The sequence below is a fragment of the Artemia franciscana genome, chromosome 1, assembly GCF_032884065.1.
Source record: "Artemia franciscana chromosome 1, ASM3288406v1, whole genome shotgun sequence".
NCBI classification, from domain to species: domain Eukaryota; kingdom Metazoa; phylum Arthropoda; class Branchiopoda; order Anostraca; family Artemiidae; genus Artemia; species Artemia franciscana.
Window position 1 is genome coordinate 64,095,642 of NC_088863.1, and position 16,970 is coordinate 64,112,611.

Genomic DNA, 16,970 nt, shown 5'->3' on the forward strand with positions numbered 1-16,970 from the left:
TTATCTCACACTTACTTACACTTAAGTCCCGTCTGTCCTCGTGGGATGTTTTGGGGCCACTCCTTTTGACAGAGCATGAACTAGGGCTCGGTATGTTATTCTATCGTGTGCTGTTCGATCAACCTCTTGCGAGCGTCTTCCTCGCGGTCTAGATCACTCTATGGTTCCTTCGAAGGGAGATTTTTGGTAGACAGTCATGGTCCATTCTCTTTACATGCCTGAGCCATCGCAGTTGTTGTTGGTTGATTTTATTTTGGATTGTGTCAGAGGACTTCAGGCCACTTTTCACTTCCTCATTGATCACTTGTTCAGCGTAGTTGATTCTTGCGATACAGCAGAGACATCTCATCTCGAATGCAAGTAGGTTTCACTCATTTTTGATCTTTAGGGTCTAGGTCTCACACCTATATATAGCAATTGGCACAATTAGGATGTTGAAAAGTTGAACTTTCAGTTGGTCCGATAGGTATCCAACTGAAAGTGGGATGAAACACTGCCTTGCCGTGAATGAAACAGTATATTGTGTTATGCACAAAAATAGTTTATCAATTACGCACAACTTCCGGGTGAAATTATAAATTTTATTCACAAGAATTTATTTTATTCATGCTCGAATCGATTAGTGATGAAATTATTTGTGTTGAAAATCTAACTGTAACACAATTAACTGCTCTGGCACGTCAGATAGAGAGGGAGAGAATTGCCACTTTCCCCGAGATTAGAAAAAAATATATTTTGCCTCTTTCCCCTATATCTCTGTGAATCGATGCTCATCGAAATTACTCGCTAGCGTAATATTTCTGGAGGTGTTTTTTCCCACGCGTCATATTTCTTAGTTATTTTATTACCATAATCTACAAAGTAAATCCACCTTTGATCTTGTGTAATTACTTAATTTTAATTAAATATTATTTAGTTGCCTTTTTTCTTTTTTTTACGATTTCCACACTCTAGTCATAGTTAGCAATTAAATTTGAGATCCGTCATATATCGATTACTTTCCAATGTTTTCGCATGGAAAGTTTTTTTCATGTGTAATTGAACGGCTTATATATTGCTCTTTTTTCAGGCATATTTCGAGGCTGTGTTGAGAAGAAACTCTCTGGTCGTCTTATTGGTGGGAAAAAGCTCTTTGAACTCCATTTGATGGGACCAATTTTATGGTTAAAGAGAAATATCAACCTAACCGATTCTCCTTCCAATAGTGCTATGCCTAATTGTGAAAAGGAACATTAATGCTTAAGTTTTCTTTAAGATAATATTGTGATTAAGTTCTGCAGTTTTTTTCTTTCTTTTTACTTTTCTTCTTTTACTTCTATTACTTATATTATTCTATCGTTTTACTTTGTAGTTTTTATTTCCTTTTTTTACTTTTCTTCATTTATTTTTAATTTTTTTTTACTTTACTTTTCTTAATTTCACTATTCTTTCTTTTTACATTTTATGTAGGAATAAGAAATTTTGCAGAGGAAATATCTTGCAATGCAAAGGAAACCTGCTATTTTCAGGGTCTGCACCCTCACTTTTCATTGATTTTATCTATTTTTAATGGGCATGTGCATGATTTTTGTTTGACGAGTGAGTGGGAGGTAGATGGACGCCTCAAACGGTCGTCATTGATTTTTATTTAGTCACTATATGCATCTTACTGTATTGTTTTAAGTTTTGGCGAGATGTTGGGGGTAAGCGCTTCCTCCCTCTTGTCCGAAATATAGAACATGCAAGGAACTGTAAAAGAAAACAAGAAGGATAAATAAATGGATGTGAATTGATTGTATTTTTTTTAATGCTTATTAGTAATGACAATTTTAGTTTTACCACTTTCATTTTAGTTGTAATTTTTAATAATTGAATAATTACAAAAAATTTCTTTTTTAATTTTTCTTTATCTAAAAATTAAAAAAAAATTGTTAAATAGACTAAAACCAACAAAGAAAAGCTCTACAATATATTTGATAGTATTTGAGCTATCGAATATCCGCATCTGAGTGTTCATGAAAAGTATGTTGCAGCTATTCTAATTAATTACTCAGTCAAAAAACGATTTACATTTAAGTAATGGTTACATTAAGTAACTAGAAGCGATCCTAACCTAGTGTGGTTAGCGAACTTAACCACACTAAGCTTGAAATCCTTTGCCCGTGAGGACAGGGGTTCGACTCTTGGTGTCAACGATTCGGAACGGGGGTAAATGCTGTGACTGTGAACGAAACGGTCAACCCAGCTCTAATTGGGCACCTGGTGAAATCTAGGGAAGGCAAACGGGAAGAGTGGGCAAAAGTACAGGATTGCTGGTCCCCAGCCCCCATTGCACTTGCTGGCTGCAGGGCCACGAAACGGAAGTCAGCACTACGGGTAGGGACTGTGAAGTCCAGTGCCGTATTATTTACCCGTATTATTACGTATTATTTTTTTTATCTACCTTTCCGTCATTCGAAAAAGCTGAAGTTGTTCAGAGCTTTAACTATATCAATGAAATATATCAATGAATATGACTATATCAATAAACTTTATTGTTAGACAAACAAAGAAAATGTCAGTGTTAAATCTGATGCTCGCCTTTTTTTTGCAGCTAACCTGTTGCAAATTCAAGATGTATATTGACAATTAAATATGATCAAACATAAAAAAGTGATATAATCAGTTAATCATTTCTTTACATTAGTCGATATATAGCCAAAATAATTGCTTAGATTTTTTTTTAAATGCCATCTTAAAAAAAAAGAAACCTTAATGTACCTTACTTTGTTGTTTGTTTTTTTTTCATACCGTATATTGGCTATTCTTTTAAAAATTATTTGACAGTACTGAACTTGGTTATCAGTTGTTTTTTTTTTTATCCATTAGAGAGAAACCACGAAAATTAAATTTCATATACTACTCTCCCAGATCAGAACATAATTTCTTCCACTAATTTTATTTTCAACCAATTGACTTCAACCTATTGCTTCAAATATATTTTTTACTGAAGGGAGATACCTTTACAGGGGGGAGGGAGCATTTATCCTAAATCTTAAGATTTGAGTTTCTGAGATTTTCCATATATTGTCATATACGTTACTTATAACTAATTTGATTTGTATTTAATATAATATTATTTTTCTTTATGTTACTGTTTTTCCCGTTTTAGATTTGAAATTAGAAGAGGTTAGAAGATCTTCTTAGGAAGCTTCGAAAAACTGGCCAAAGTTTGCCTTGTTTAATATATTTGTTAAAGAATTTATTGATTTGCTTTATATTTTGATTCTTTTTCAATTTTTGTCAGTTTCCTTAGAGGGGAGGTCTGTGATTTCGCTGCTGTTATGTTAATAAGAACCCCCCGAAAAGAGTCCTCTCGGTAGCGTACACTGGAAGTACGCTAAAAGTAAAATGTTTATCATGTACATGCATGTGATTTTTTTTTTTTTTTTTTTTTTTTTTTTTTTTTTTTTTAATACTTGAATGCTATTTTAAATTTTTGACATGTTTTATAAAAACAATGTAATGTTGTCCTTAATGGATTAAGGTACATTTTTTCTTCAATTTAATTGAAATTGCAAATTATTAAAATAATTGAAATTGCAAATTATTAAAATATTCGGTAGGCTACATCTAAGAAAACATTGCTAATTATTACACGCTGTTTGGTTTTTGGGTTAGGCACAGTAGCCGAAGCATAAGTTGTTCGAGATGTGCACTTGACGCCTAGCTCAGCGCGAATACGTTCAAATAACAAATACAGGATATAGAATCATATAATTAACAAATTTATACATGTTATCCTAGGAAGAGTAATATGCCTACATTAAATGTGAATCACCTGAATTTTTAAATCCTTGAGATGTGCCTTTTACACTTATTATGGCATCATAGCCTTTATTCATTATAGATGGCAGCTTACAGTTTTTTTGTGTGTTCTTTTTTATGTATAAAGTGCAATTTCGTTTTATTTTTCATTCTTTGTCATATTTTCTATCTAAAACGTTATTTTATTACTATAAATATGTATTTTAAAGAAAAGTGATTTTTTACCATTAAAAATCGTTCTTATTTTTTGTTAATTTTTAGTTCTTTCATATTACTTTGTCATCTGCAAAACCGCACTGTATTGTTTTGATAATGAAACGATATTGTTTTGTCGCTGAAGATAATATATATGAATAATAAAAAAATGTAACTAGACACTAATCAGGTGCTTATGCAGGAGTTTGGTTGATAGTAGATGAAAAAAATGGCATGGAGGAAAAAAGACAAATGCAGGTATATTCTGCAGATATAGCAAGGAACTATCACCTAAAAAATGCTTATGTTTCAGGTCTGGGGGAGGGGTGAAGCTCTATTCCTCCTAAGAAATGCCTGCTGCTATTGCATATTTGCTCCTTTTTCAAATATGAAATTTACCTTTTGTTCATATTTGAACCGGCTTTTCCTATATTAAATTCGTTGCTTTTCTCCTTTTTTTATTGTGTGTATGTGTGTGTGTGTGTGTGATTAAATAAGTCATGTGCTTGTTATTTCATAGAAACAGAATTTAAGGCATGTGTTTGAATGTGGTTGGGTAGAATGCCTAAAACGCATAACTATTATGGTAAATGTCTTTGAAATGTGATTCGAAATATTCTCTTGGGGGAGGAGTGCTAAACTTCAAAATTCTGCTCTCCTTCTCCCCTGCTCTCTTTCCGTCTGTCTAATTGAATTCTGAATAATCAATAAAGGAAGCAGGAGAAAGGGACGTTGGGGCCAAAATTCGATTCTAAAATCAAAGTGAAGTTGTGCGGTTTTCATGATGTATGTGCTGTGGATTCTAATGATAAAAATGAGTACAATTCAACCGCCTTGTAATCTATTGTTATGACATTCCTGAGTGAATCTTAGTTATTTATTTTTTTTTGTGCAAAGAGGAATCAGTCTTAATTTATGAATTTAGTTGTGTTTTAGGCTCTTTGTTCCCCCATTCAGTTAAGTAAAAATTTACTGTTATTTAAACAAGAATTTTATGGAGTATGAAAGTGAAATGTCAAATTTGAATTTGAAACTGCAAGAAAAATTTAGGATTTTCTGTTCAACTTTCATGACATTTTGCTATTTGTCCCCTTTTCATGTCTCATCTTGAAAAAGTGGAAATCTAGCCCTTAGTAAATTTTGAATACATTTTCCATTTATTTTAAAAAACGATTGTGTTCCTTTTCTGTCAAAGGACAGCTTTTTCTTACATATTGTAGGTTTATTTATGTTTTGTTCGAATAGAGTATTCTAATTTATTATTTATTTAATGAACGTATTTTGGAAAACGTTGAATAAACGTTTTTTATAATTTTTTTTTTAGGATTTTTAGGGAAAATGTGGCAAAAATAAGTGCTAAGACAAAGAGGTTTCAAAAATAACAAAAATTACGGATATTTATCTCCGTAATTTTGTCAGCAGTTGGGACAATTCAATTGACCTATGCTGATATTAACATTTAGATATAGGCTAATCAATTATAATCTTTTTTATAACTTTCATCGTTATAGTATAAAACATAACTTTTTTTTAGAGCAATACCAACTTGAAAAGAAGCTATTTTGGGTTTGCACTTCTCTCACTCTTTTTTTCATAAATGATTCTCCACTAAAGATGTTATGTCAAATATTTTAAAGGTATATCTATGATCTACAGATTCGGGTATTTTGTTTGAATGCCTTATGGACAGTGGTATGTCCGCTTTTTCGTATAGAAAAAAATTACTACTCAAATGTAATCTACAGTTCTAAAATTTGTCTTCATATATGAGTTTGTTAGACGCATCAGGGCTACTGTTTTTTATCGATGGCATACTTTTCTTCATTAACAACAAACCTTCCGTCCAATTCAGTTGATTTATTTTGTATTTTGAGGGAGTCAGGTGGAGTAAGATTTTGAAATTTTTATCATAAACCATTCTTTGAGAAAAGGTACTTATTTTGCCTATGATTTGTTAGGATTTCTGCTTCTTTTTTCTACATTCGTTTCTTATGATTTCAGGTTTCAGAGAAACAATAAATTTACTTTTTGTCCGTCAAGTTAACCTATTATTCTCTGTTTTATTTCCCCTCAAATGAAAAAATGGTACGATTCGCTTTAGGGAAACTGCTGAATGGCACATTTCACTGTTTGTGTTTTCTTTTGTAAAGATATTATTCTTAACGTATAAATTAATTGTTTTCGTATTTTCTTATTTAAGATATTGTGATGTATTTTCGCTCTTAGGTGACTGGTATAACGAATAGATTTGCCTTCTCTTTGCAGTCCGGGCTATATAAGTATCTATATGCAAGATACTACTTTGGCTACTGATCAACTGTGTTGTAAGATATTGCAGCTTAAGAAAATTATTAGTGAACAAAACTTAATCGTCAATTTTCCCATGGCCTTGTTTTGTTTTAAAAGAGCCACGTTTTATTGGGGGGGAGGGGAGGGGGTACTGATTTGGACTTCCCCTCCCATTAAGTTATTGTCTGACTAAGAAAACATGGCAAAAATGCAAATAAATAAATTTTTAATGTGTACAAAAAATGTACCCCCTCCCACAACCCCTCCCCCAAACAAAAATTCTGGATACACTTTTGTAAAACGTTCCTAATTACTGTGACTTTCTGGCTTTCTTTTTTCCCTAGTTTTAGTTTCAAATCGAATTTTGATAGATACCATTCGCCTAAGAGAAACACCCTAGTATATCTCGAAATACGTCGTTCAGGATTTCATTAGGTTGCCCAGGCATCTGATAGTTTCTTCCTTTTTTTACAATTTCACATGAAACTTTGCAATGACCTTAAAGTGATTCGAAATACATATGTTGTGATTTATGTAATTGGTTATTTATGCTTTATTTGAAATGGACGAAAATTTTTCAGGTTTTAGTGGTTTGATTTAATTACTTTGTTTCGAAATGGAATTTTATTGAATTGTTGGTTTGATTCTGAATGAAATAAATTTAGGCTTTGCAGACTACAATAAAAATAAAAAGAAAAGTTTGGTAGAGGACTCTGGATAAGCATATTCAAAACCTTGAGAAAGGATAATTCTTATCAAGTTGTTCCCTAAGAATCAAGAGTTTCGCGAAAAAAAAAACGAAAATGAAAATCACAGTGACAACTGATAGTCAGGGTTGCCACCCCTAGTGATTTATCACTATTTTAATATTGTCGAAACAAAACAATCACTAAATTTGCATATAAATTACTAGATTATTGAAGAAAATCACTAAAATCTAGTGATGGTTTGTGTCACCTTGCGGCAACCCAGCTGATGGTTCTATGGTGTGTGAATAGTGGCTAAAACAGTATGCTCTTTTAGTGTTTTAGCTCGCTCATAGTCTCTTTGGTTCAAGATAATAAAATAAGAAGTTTGAGTTTCTTAAATGTCTAGGCTCACGAAAAGGTTAAACCTGATACGAAAAACTTTAGTCAATACAATATGAAACTTTTTTTATTTCGTCTCTTTTTATGCACAACGAGCTTACCAGGCACGCGTCAAAAGAACGAGCTTACCAGGATCTCAAAAGAAAGGACATTCAAAGACACAAAAAAAAAAGATTGAATTTCGTCTTTTTGTTTGGTCTGCTGAAGAAATGTGAAACAGGTTAAGTGACATTTTAAAAACATGGAAGAGAGACTGTTCAGAAATATCTTGGGGTTATTTCTTGGCAGAGATTTCTGTCCTGAATCGCGCGGAAGCGTTAAAATTCTAAGTTTTCCTACGCTTTTTTTGTAGTTTTGTTAGTTAGCGCTTTTTAGCTTGATATTTGGCAAATCAATTGGAGATAAGTAAAAAAAAAAAAAAAATTGTTGTGTAATGCTATAAAGTACCAAATTGGTGGGTTTTTTTTTTTTTTTTTTTTTTTTTTTTTTTTTTTTTTTTTTTTTTTTTTTTTTTTTTTTTTTTTTTTGCACTGATAGAGCACTAAAATGGTTTACTTTTAAACAATGAGCACCCATTTCTTGAACCCAATGTATGGCAAACTAGCTAAGTAGTAAAATATTATATAATTAGTATGTAAAGTATTATATAAATTATATAAAAAAACCTAAATTATATTAATAACTATTAGTATCATATAAAGTACTAGCTGTTGGGGTTGCGCTTCGCGCCACCTCAACGCCTAGTTGGTGGGGGCGCTTCGCGCCCCCCTCCCCCGCGCATAAGTCGTTACGCGTTATTGTAGTTGTGTCCCTGTGTCCCACCTGTGAATATAGAAAGATATATATATATATATATATATATATATATATATATATATATATATATATATATATATATATATATATATATGTTTTTAACTAAGTAAAACTTGCGAATATACAACATTCTTCGATGTCCCATTGTCTGTGCATATAAAGATTGTCAGGTTTACCGACTCTTGAACATGCAACATAAAATTGTCCATGGGAAGAACAATCCGTATTCAGATCTATACCTGATTATTCTAATGATTGCCCTTGAGCTTTTTTGATGGTGATTGCTAATCGAACATTCCGTGTCCCCGTCGTCATTTATATATCCCCCTGTGCCCCTGGCATCCCCCTTGTAGTTGTGTCCCTGTGTCCCGGTCGTCATTTATATTCCCAGTATCCTGGTCGTCATTTGTGTCCCAGTGTCCCAGTCTGTAATTTCTCTTTGAGAGTCCCAGTCGTCATTTATATTCCCGGTGTCCTGGTCGTCATTTGTGCCCCGGTCGTTTTTTTTTTCTTTTTTAGTTTTTAGCTTTTTTAATTTTTTACCTTTTTTTTATTTTTTTTTTTAGTTTTTTAGCTTTTTTAGTTTTTTTTTCTTCTTCTGTATTAATGCTAAAGCCAAGGTTCGAACCTGGAACCTCTCGGACCTGGAACCTGGAACATAACACTTTACCAACTCAGCTACTTCGGCTTGAATACATTCGTTTTTGAATTGGTATATGATGAAATAATTCAGACGTCATATAATGACGTCACTTGGCAGACAGACAGACAACTTATTTTTATATCTATCTATCTATCTATCTTCTTATATATAAAAATAAGTTGTCTGTCTGTGGATCTGTGGATCAGGTGACGTCATGTTTCTGTGTCGGCTGACGTCATGAAATTAGTTGTCGTCATTTTTGCTTTGACGGTGACGTCATTCAAGATATTTAAGACATTTGTTCACGGAAAAATGTTTAATTGTAAAATGAGGGGACGCCGGGGGCACTTATATATATAAAAATAAGTTGTCTGTCTGTGGATCTGTGGATCAGGTGACGTCATGTTTCTGTGTAGGCTGACGTCATGAAATTAGTTGTCGTCATTTTTGCTTTGACGGTGACGTCATTCAAGATATTTAAGACATTTGTTCACGGAAAAATGTTTAATTGTAAAATGAGGGGACGCCGGGGGCACAGGCGGGATATATAAATGACGACCAGGACACAGGGATTGTTCGAATAGAAATTACAGACCGGGACACAAATGACGACCGGGACACAGGGAATGTAAATGACGACCGGGACACAGGGAATATAAATGACGACCGGGACACTCAAAGAGAAATTACAAACTGGGACACCGGGACACAAATGACGACCGGGACACAGGGAATGTAAATGACGACCGGGACACAGGGACACATCATTAGAATAATGAGGTATAGATCTGAATACGGATTATTTTTCCCATGGACAATTATATGTTGCATGTTCAAGAGTCAGTAAACCTGACAATCTATTTATATGCACAGACAATGGGACAGCGAAGAATGTTGTATATTCGCATGTTTTACGTAGTTAAAAACATATATTTATATCTATCTCTATTCACAGGTGGGACACAGGGACACAACTACAATGGCGCGTAACTAATATGCGCGTAACGACTTACGCGCGCGGGGGGGGCGCGAAGCGCCCCACCAACTAGGTGTTGGGGTGGCGCGAAGCCTGCTTCCGCGTTGCTCTGGTAGTTCCTCGGCACGCTTTCTGTTCTTTTTTTCTCTATCAGCCTCAAGCCTGTTTCCTTGCTGTTCTTTTGATTCCTCGGCACGCTTCCTGTTCTTTCTTTCTCTATCAGCCTCAAGCCTGTTTCCTTGCTGTTCTTTTGATTCCTCGGCACGCTTTCTGTTCTTTCTTTCTCTATCAGCCTCAAGCCTGTTTCCTTGCTGTTCTTTTGATTCCTCGGCACGCTTTCTTTTCTGACTTTCTCTATCAGCAGCAAGTTTTTTGGCATAGACTCTTTGAGCATCTTCATCGGCTTTTGCCATGGTAAGTTCATCAGTCATTGTAAACTTAAACATTAATAGATTTCTACGTGAACATATGTCTTAAATATCTTGAATGACGTCACCGTCAAAGCAAAAATGACGACAACTAATTTCATGACGTCAGTCAACACAGAAACATGACGTCACCTGATCCACAGACAGACAACTTATTTTTATATATATAGATATATATATATATATATATATATATATATATATATATATATATATATATATATATATATATATATATATATATATCTATATATATAAAAATAAGTTGTCTGTCTTTGGATCAGGTGACGTCATGTTTCTGTGTTGACTGACGTCATGAAATTAGTTGTCGTCATTTTTGCTTTGACGGTGACGTCATTAGACCGAGACAGAGGGAATATAAGTGACGACCGGGAACCTCAAAGAGAAATTACAGACTTGGACACCCGGACACAAATCACGACCGGGATACAGGGAATATAAATGACGACCGGGACACAACTACAACGGGGACGCCGGGGGCACAGGCGGGATATATAAATGACGACCGGAACACAAGGATTGTTCGAATAGAATTTACAGACCGGGACACAAATGACGACCGGGACACAGGGAATATAAATGACGACCGGGACACTCAAAGAGAAATTACAAACTGGGACACCGGGACACAAATGACGACCGGGACACAGGGAATATAAATGACGACCGGGACACAGGGACACATCATTAGAATAATGAGGTATAGATCGGAATACGGATTGTTTTTCCCATGGACAATTATATGTTGCATGTTCAAGAGTCAGTAAACCTGACAATCTATTTATATGCACAGACAATGGGACAGCGAAGAATGTTGTATATTCGCATGTTTTACGTAGTTAAAAACATATATTTATATCTATATGGCGCGTAACTAATATGGCGCGTAACGACTTACGCGCGCGGGGGGGGCTTGGGGGGGCGCGAAGCGCCCCACCAACTAGGTGTTGGGGTGTCGCGAAGCGCCACCCCAACAGCTAGTATATAATATTTATATATATAGATTATATATATAATATAATTCTAAAATTCTCAGGTAATTTTCTATTTTGAAATAAAAACTAAAAATTATTGCTTAGACAACATAAATATTTTTGATGTTTACATACTAGCTTTAGTGGTTCTGGACTGAAAACTAAATATGCTAATCAAATTGGGAATTGCAATCTTTTAAGTTGAAAAGGCTGATCCATTGGAATCATGAGAATGCGAGGTATAAGAAAAGCCTCGCCCTCAAAAGGCCCTGTCAAGATTGTTGCCTCTATTATGTTATAACAGACATACAACTTATTTGACGGTGCTTTGTTGATGGTGATTGCTAATCGAACATTCCTTGTGTCCCGGTCGCTTTCTCTTTGAGTGTCCCGGTCGTCATTTATATTCCCTATGTCCCGGTTTCTCTTTGAGTGTCGCGGTCGTCATTTATAATCCCTGTGTCCCGGTCGTCATTTGTGTCCCGGTGCTTTGTTGATGGTGATTGCTAATCGAACATTCCTTGTGTCCCGGTCGCTTTCTCTTTGAGTGTCCCGGTCGTCATTTATATTCCATATGTTCCGGTTTCTCTTTGAGTGTCGCGGTCATCATTTGTAGTCCCGGTCGTCATTTATATTCCCTGTGTCCCGGTCGTCATTTGTGTTCCGGTCTGTAATTTCTCTTTGAGTGTCCTGGTCGTCATTTATATTCCCTGTGTCCCGGTCGTCATTTGTGTCCCGGTGCTTTGTTGATGGTGATTGCTAATCGAACATTCCTTGTGTCCCGGTCGCTTTCTCTTTGAGTGCCCCGGTCGTCATTTATATTCCCTATGTCCCGGTCGTCATTTGTGTCCCGGTGTCCCGGCCTGTAATTGCGTCAGTCGACAAACATGACATCAGTCGACACACAAACATGACGTCACTCGACACACAGACAACTAATTTTTATATATATAGGTATACTAGCTAAGTAGTTATCCTCGACAAGCTTCTTTACCGTTTGGAAATTTTGTTTTTTTATTACTCTAGACTATATCAGTCCATGCAGGCTGTCTACGGGCGAATGAATGTGTCCCTTGGTGAGATATTTTATTGCAGTTTTCCTAGGAGTGCATGGTTCTATTGTAATTCACAAGAACATTGAAAGCAGAACGTGATTTTTTATTCTAACCACAGCAGTTGTCTGCGTAGAATGCAAATTCTATATTTTATGATTTGATATGGGTTCATGTATTGAGTCAATAAGAATTTATCCGCATTAAATGTCAACAATTTCATTAACTATCAATTTCGAAGTCCAGCATCTGTGTCATGACCCTGAATCTAAAGCAGTTGATTCCCAACCGCTTCAAATACAGACATAGGCGTTGTTCTGAACGGCCAAGGGGAGGGAGGGGGTAGTTGTCCCCAAAAAAAAACTGGAAAATAATATGATTCATTGAGTAAATTTAAGAATGGTTATTAGACTAGCTTAAGGAATACATTGTAAGTTATTTTTTTTATGCGGCAAAAATTACGAGAGAGCTAGTTTTGTTTTAAATTTGACAGGGTACATAAATAGATGTCCCCAATAATAGAAATCCCCAATAAAGGGGATTGTTGAGAGAGATTCTTGCAAGGGTTGGGAATTTTAGAGAAGAATCTTCCGTGGGAAGGAGAATTTTCTGAGTTAGGAGGGAACTGCAAGGGTGGGAGAAATTATTCCTGCGGGGGATTGTCTTTGGGGACAATTTTCTGGGCAGAATTTTCAAATACTTTCAAAGTTAAAAATACAATCGTCATTAGTACCTTAATACCTTACGTCATTAGCACCTGCATGCTGGATACCGAGAATCCACCACTGTTGATCGGGTGCTCGAGCAGGACTGCTAACTTTATTTTGCTTATTATTTATTATTTTTATTTGTTGTTTATTATTTGTTTATTTTATTCATTGTTTATTATGTGAAGTGTGATGTTTGTTAAATTAACATAGTAGCGTCTTTGTTAAATAGTAACTTTTTCGATACCACTTGAACAAAAATTGCTATTGAATGCTTGAGAAAGACCCGTGCCACCTTTTCTTTTTACCATCTTTTATTGACAAGAAAATACGGCGCCTCCTGAGTCAGTCTTCCCTCAATAGTGAGCAGGGATAATGATATCAATCTGTCGTGGCTAATTGACGATCTTAAGTAGTTCTTAACCCGACGAAGAGGGGAGAGGGATTTTTCTCTTGTGCTGCTTGTGGCAGGCACACTAAGAACCATTCTTAAGGCTATGTCAATGTTTAGATAAATGTCGACTGCATCAAAAAGAATCAAAGCTTTGCTAACGGCAGTTATAGTGATGCCTTTTTTTCCATCACCAGTATTCTGTACCCGGAAGGGTTTCAAATTTAAACATTCATCTACAATCATACGCTCAAGATCGTCGGGTTGAAACTCAATAGCTAACTTACATGATGTGTGATTTGTGAACCTGTCTCTGAATCTGAAATAGCCGGAAATGTCAATGGTTTGAAGGGCTCTTTATCTTGTGGCCCAGACCGTATTCTAACTAAGACTGTCAAGTTCATTCTTCCTGTCATCGTGCCTGCCCTCACGAGACTTGTCAAGCTTTCTTTTTAAAATGGTGTCTTCCCAAATGCTTTAAAGCGTGCTCGTGTTATTGTTCGTTTTAAAGATGGATCAAGGAATAATCCTGCAAATTATTGTCCCATATCTCTTTTGTCAGTGTTTAGTAAAATTTTTGAAAAGGCTATGCTTTCTCAACTTCATAATTTTCTTAATTCTAAACACTTTTTTCATGATTTTCAGTTTTGTTTTAGGGCAAAGTACTCAACTGAGCATACATGTGAAACTCGCTTTAATTTTTTTACATTCAGCTCTCGACTCAGGTCTCATACTTGCTGCTGTTTTTCTCGATGTTCGAAAAGCATTTGACTCATTAACCCACAAAATTCTTCTTTTGAAACTGTCCCATATTGGTATAAGAGGGAATGCTTATTCTTGGTTTCTATCATGTTTATCTGGTCGAGTCATCTCGGTTGATCCGCACTTTTCTAATCCTTCTGAAATGGAGTTTGGCATTCCGCAAGGATTTGTCATTGGGCCGATAATCTTTTTAATCTACATCAATGACCTTATTAATGCGGTTAAAAATTTAAAACCTACTGTCTGCTGTCGTCTTTGTCAACCAATATCCGTCTCTAATTGTGACAGGAATTGGTCCTTATCGGATGCACTTATTGCTCCTACTGATGACAGTACTCTTGGCACAACTGAGTTTGATCTTCATTCAAAGGTGATAGCCCTTTTTGAAAGAGTTATCCAGTGGTTTGAGGTAAATTATTTTGCCTTAAATGTCGGAAAGCCATGTTTTCTCATTTTCTCCCGAGTCTCAAAGGCTTACCCTGACTGAAATCAAATACACTTATCAAGAGGTTTTCTAAGTAGATCTAAGGATCGTTAAGCTCAATTCCTAGGCATCTTGCTTGACGAAAATTTTTCGTTCAAGCATCATATTGACCTGATTAAAATGAAAGTCTCTAGGAGTCTCGGAATCCTTAATAAGCTCAAACATATATTTCCAGGGTCGATTCTTAGAATCTTGTTCTGTAGCCTAATTCAGTCTTATGTTTCATATTGTTCTGTTATTTTGATGCCAACTTTTCCCATGTTCTGAACCCACTTTAAAAACTTTATGATAAAGCAAGGACTCTTATTCAGGAAACTAACCGATCTTTATTTAAACCCTTGGTTGATTTGAAATCTCTCTATTTTCTTTTTTGTTCTCCTTTCGTTTTTTTTTTTACATTTGCACGGCAATCTTCTTGCTGCCCTATGTAATAATATATCTTTTTTTTTCTCATCATCGACTATTCATCTCCGTATTTCCAACAATTTACAGATTCTTCACACTCTATCAGTAAGGTCTGCTTCAACCCTCTGACAGTTTGCAACAGGATCTGGAACACGCTCCCAAAGTTTGCACGAAGCTGCCACTGGTTTGGTATGTTCCAAAATTATGTTAGAAAATTTTTAGCTAGTAAATAATTTTTTCCGGTTTCCCTTGGATTTGATGTCTCTGGATTGAGTTGGATTTTTAATTGAGTTGGTGAAATCATGTGCTACCCCCTGCCTAGCTTGCCATTTTCGGGGATTATTAAGGTGGGCGACTGAATTTTTTGGATTTTGTTTATATTTTTTTGTGTTGGTATTTTTCCTCCCCTGTTCTTTCCCACCCATGGAGCCTTATGGGGGAAATTTTCTTGAAGTACTTTTTTGTTTATGAAATTTATTGTTAAATAGAGAACTCAGATCCACCCCTGGTCACAAAGGCTGTTTAATTAGAACAATAACCTCTTTTAAATGTTAAAAAAAACTTTAGCGTAAGAACGAACTATTAAGGAGAGGCAACCCCCTCAAATACGTAATATTTTCTGCTCGTATTAAGTTCATTACCGTGTATTAAGCTGCTTGTGATAAAATCAAATGCTAAGATTGGCCGATTAATAACACAAACAAATTATCGTTTATATCGGCCATTAATTAACAAAATTCGAACTTTAACGTAAAGACCGAGGTTTTGCCGAGGGGGTTAATTCCTTCATATACCTAATATGAGGGGGTTCACCCCTTCGTCAATACCTCGCTCTTTACGCTCAAGTTCCAATTCTTTAAGAATGATCCCTGAATCACAAAGGGCGTTTAATTAGAATAAATAGATCTGTTGAAATTACCAAAAATACTTTAGCATAAAGAACGAGGTATTGATGAGAGGACGAATCATCTGACATACGCAATAATTTCTGTCCGTTTTAAGTTTTAATGTTGCTCCTTACTTTCAGTTGTAAAACTTGTTTTTTCATTTAATTTCTTATTATTTTTTAAATATTGCTGGGAAAGACAGCGCCCCCTTCATGAAAATCTCTTCCCCAATGAAAAATTCCTCCATAAAAATCCCCTATGAAAACGTCTGTATACTTCTAGGGTGGATCCAGGATTTTCTTTAGGGGGGGGGGGGGGTGCTTGGCCGCTTGGATAAATTTACGAACAAAGAAATACCCGCAATTTAAAGGGAACCTCGACAATTATGCGTTGTAGGTAGGTAGTGAAAATTGTCGTAAATTTCATCTAAGATCTGGTGAAGACTAAAGTTCTAATAAATCTGTTGAAATTAAAATGGTATAAAAAAATTGATACAAAAATAGTAAGTTATAAAAACCATAATACCAAAAAAAAAGCAATTCACCAATATAAAGAAAAATGATATTTAACATTTTCTGCATAATTTTTTGCCTTTGCACTTCTCACCACTATAGTGAGTTAAGCTTTTATTGTAAAAAAAAGTGTAATTTTTCTGTATCTAGTTCTTTTCAACAAAGGGGAAGGTAATTTTCAAACTCTAAGAGTCGGTTTTCCTCATGCGGTTGGTATCTCTGGCAGGTTTAATTAATCTAGGGTTTCGACCACAATGCTGCCAATAATTGTTCATATTTTGTGGATATTCTTAATCAAACAATGCTCAATGAGTAACTTAATAATTCACACTTTTTTTCCGAATACTTTAAAACTAAAATCACTGTCACTATTTCAAATGTAAGGAAAGTTTTCAGGAGGATTCTCCACAGAGGAGAATTTCCGCAAGGGGAGGGGAGAATTTGTCGGACTTGGTTTTTCAGTGGACAACACCTTTTTTGCTATTTTTATTTTCTTAAATATAAAAAAACGCACTTTTTGTGTACCATATATCACTTTATTATTGTCTTATTAA

The 16,970-nt window shown here is 35.2% G+C and overlaps 1 protein-coding gene across 2 annotated transcripts in view; it reads left to right on the forward strand.

The window, feature by feature from the left end:
* Positions 1–3,107, forward strand: part of LOC136032810 (nuclear hormone receptor FTZ-F1-like) — a 114,139-nt gene extending 111,032 nt beyond the window's left edge. For both annotated transcript variants that reach the window (XM_065713220.1, XM_065713211.1), the window contains one exon: positions 1,070–3,107. The gene's annotated coding sequence lies outside the window, so the exon portion shown is untranslated. The remainder of the gene's footprint in view (positions 1–1,069) is intronic.
* The last annotated feature ends 13,863 nt before the right edge of the window (positions 3,108–16,970 follow it).